The sequence below is a fragment of the Mus musculus genome, chromosome 1 (genome assembly GCF_000001635.26).
Source record: "Mus musculus strain C57BL/6J chromosome 1, GRCm38.p6 C57BL/6J".
Lineage (NCBI taxonomy): Eukaryota > Metazoa > Chordata > Mammalia > Rodentia > Muridae > Mus > Mus musculus.
Window position 1 is genome coordinate 105,761,772 of NC_000067.6, and position 3,244 is coordinate 105,765,015.

Consider the following 3,244-nt stretch of genomic DNA (forward strand, 5'->3'; position numbering starts at 1 on the left):
GGGCCCGATCCTGTGTAGTTCTTGGCGAGAGGTTCTGTTTGTGTGTTTCCACAGAATCATCACCAGCCGCTGTGGGTTCCAGAGCGATTGACAAGGGTTGTTCAAGATGGACTGAGGTGCTCTGATGAAGCTGCTCCTGGGGGTGATGATGCTGCCTGCAGTGATGACTGAAGATCTACGATGGGCCCCCCTTTTGTAGGGGTATTGGAGATTTGCTGGACCGTCTCATGGACCGTCTGCCAGTCCAGGAAAGCTGCATGGGCCATGAAAAAATATTTTACCTTTTCCCCTTATATTAGTACCAGTCATAATCAAACATTTTCAGGGTTTAATTGGACATATCAAAATCCAGCCCAGAAAGGGGCAAGCAATCCCTTTAATGTTTGGCTGTTGTGTGGGATAAATTGGGAGTTGTACAGACAGATCTTTCTTCTTTGAGTATGTTGATGGGTGGGGCGTGGGGAAATGCTAGCTTTTATTGAGATGGATCTGTATTATTTGAGTCTTCTGTTATTCAATTTGCTTAGGGGAAGAATGTATTCTTTAAAGCCACGCTTGTATGCGTTTGGCCTCCTTTTGTATTTTTAGTTTATAACGGTAGTTATTTTGATGATGTTGTAGAATATAAGGAGGATAGTTGTTTTTATAGTATGTGTTGGAATGTTCCTATGTTTTAGCTATTGTGACCAGAATGCCTACATTTGTACCATGGCCCGTGCAGACCCCTTCGGTTATGACCTTGTTTAGACCCAAAAGAGATTTTGGGATAGTCCATATCAATTCCACTCGGGTGGAAGTCCATGGCTGAAGGACTTACAAATTGGATTGCCACCGCTATGTCACACCTAAAGGAATGGGCTGGTATTGGTGGATTGCCACCGTGCTGCGTGCTCATCAGTGTCCTGGCCTTTTGGTGCATCTGCTGCATGCAACATCGCCATCGCAGGGCTCAAGCTCTGTTGATACAAGCCTTTGCAGCTGTGGAGATGGGACAATCTCCTCAAGTGTGGCTTGGCATGCTAGGGAAGTAGTCAATGACAGGTAAGACTCCCTGGACATGTTACCAACCTAAGACAGGGATCAGACCACTGCTGTCTGTCTCCTGATGACAAGTAAGGAGCATTGTTGCAGGGGCAATCTAAGACAGGCATTCTCTCTGCCAATTTAAAGAATAAGGGGGAGATGTGAGGAGCAGGTGTGGCCGCAGCCCCAAGATGGCGCCTGGGACTGCTGCCAAGTCTTATGACTGGCACCTGACTTCCTCATATCCCTCAAGATAGACACATACTTTGAGCTGCATTGCGCAGATGCACCACAACGTAAGATCAGATGGTGTGACAAATGTAGTCCTGAGCCAATGAACTGTGCCTACGTGGACTGGGGTGAGGGGGAGTGGACTGGAGGGGATAAAGGGGGTGGCCAAGAGAGATCGGGGCATTCTTTTTCCTACACATTTGTGAAGCCTGAATAAACTGCCTTGAGAAGGATGTCGGTTTCGTCGCTTCTTTTCTGCTGGTTGGAGACAGTAGCGACAGTGAAGAGTGTGGTGGTTTGTATATGCTTGACCCAGCTAGTGGAGGAAGTATGACTGTTGGGGGTGGGCTTTGAGATCCTTCTAGCCACACGGGAGCCAATCTCCTGTTTGCCTTCAGAACAAGATGCAGAACTCCCAGCTCCTTCAGTGTCATGCTTGCATGGATGCTGCCATGCTTCCTGCCTTGATAAAGGACTGAACCTGTAAGCTATAAGAGTTGTCTTGGTTATGGTGTCTCTTCACAGCAATGGAAACCCTAAAACAAAGGGGAATTCAAAACAAACTGATCTATGTAGTGAGTTCCAGGTCAACCAGGGCCACTAAATGAGAACCTGTCTTAACCCAAAACTCAAGAATACATCAGACCTAAGGAATGTTCACAGTGGAATACCCGTGAAAAGAACATGGAACTTACAGAGGGAGAAAGTTGAATGTTAGATAATAACTCTCAACTTCTTTTGTACTTAAAAGCTTCAAAGTATACTAAAGCAAAAAATGACTGAAGCTCTTAAGAGGTCATATTACTCCACTTTGCTTAATGATTCTCTCAGAAACTGGTGAAAAACAGCTTAATGGTCATTAATGACCTCAACCATGGGGATAGCAGTTATAAACTTGCCTTCTTACACAAGCCTGTTCCCAGCAGTACAAAAACAGTGTCCATTGTGCATGGAACATTCACCAAAGCTGATTATTTGCTGGGCCACTAAGAAAACTCTCCACAGGTTTCAAAGAAGTGACATCCCACTGAAGCTTCTCTCTGGCCACAAAGGAATTAAATAGATAAATAAAAGTTAAGGAAGAAAGAACAATGGCTGGGCAGTTGGTAGTATACACCTTTAATCCTAGCACTGGGGAGGCAGAGGCAGGGAGACCTCTGAGTTCAAGGGATATGCAGAAAAACCCCATCTCAAAAACAAAGCAGGACAGGCCTGCCTCGGGCTCGGGCACAGAGGGCGCCCGCTGCGGTGGGTGTGCGAGGCCCGGGCTGTTGTGCTCTGGGCTCTGCTTGGTCCTTCCTCTGCGGGTGACGGAGGCCTGAAGTGGTGCAGGACTCGACCCTTCCTTCCCTACTCGTCCTGCCCAGCTCTTCTCGCACTGCGCGGTCTCTCGGACGCCAGACAGGCCCGGCCCGGATATGGCTTGTGGACAGCAGAAGATTCAGTCTCAGCAGAAAAATGCCAAAAAGCAGGCTGGACAAAAGAAGAAACAAGGACATGACCAAAAGGCTGCTGCCAAAGCTGCCTTAATATATACCTGCACCGTCTGTAAGACACAAATGCCAGACCCCAAGACCTTCAAGCAGCACTTTGAGAGCAAGCACCCTAAGACTCCACTTCCTCCAGAATTGGCTGATGTTCAGGCATAAAGTTGTTTACAGGTGACTTCATGACACCTTTGATACTGTCTCAGACCTTAGGTAATAAACCTGCAGCTGCTTTTTTAAATAAACTGTTGAACAGTTTGTTTATTGTTTACAAACAATAAAGGGGCTACAGAACCACTCGTTTTTATGCTTTCCCTTTGGGCTTCATGCAAAGACAATTCTGTGTAAATGTACAGTTGACTCTGATGTTGAAATATGAAAAAATCAGTCCATTCTTCTTATAAAATTTTTTTACAATTGTAATTATATTGATGTTCATATTGTGTAAATAACTCATTTAATAAAGTAGTGCTTTGATTTTACAACACCGCAGGATAAATGGT

The 3,244-nt window shown here is 45.7% G+C and overlaps 1 pseudogene; it reads left to right on the forward strand.

Moving 5' to 3' along the window:
- Positions 1-2,561: 2,561 nt before the first annotated feature.
- Positions 2,562-2,948, forward strand: Gm10193 (annotated as a pseudogene).
- The last annotated feature ends 296 nt before the right edge of the window (positions 2,949-3,244 follow it).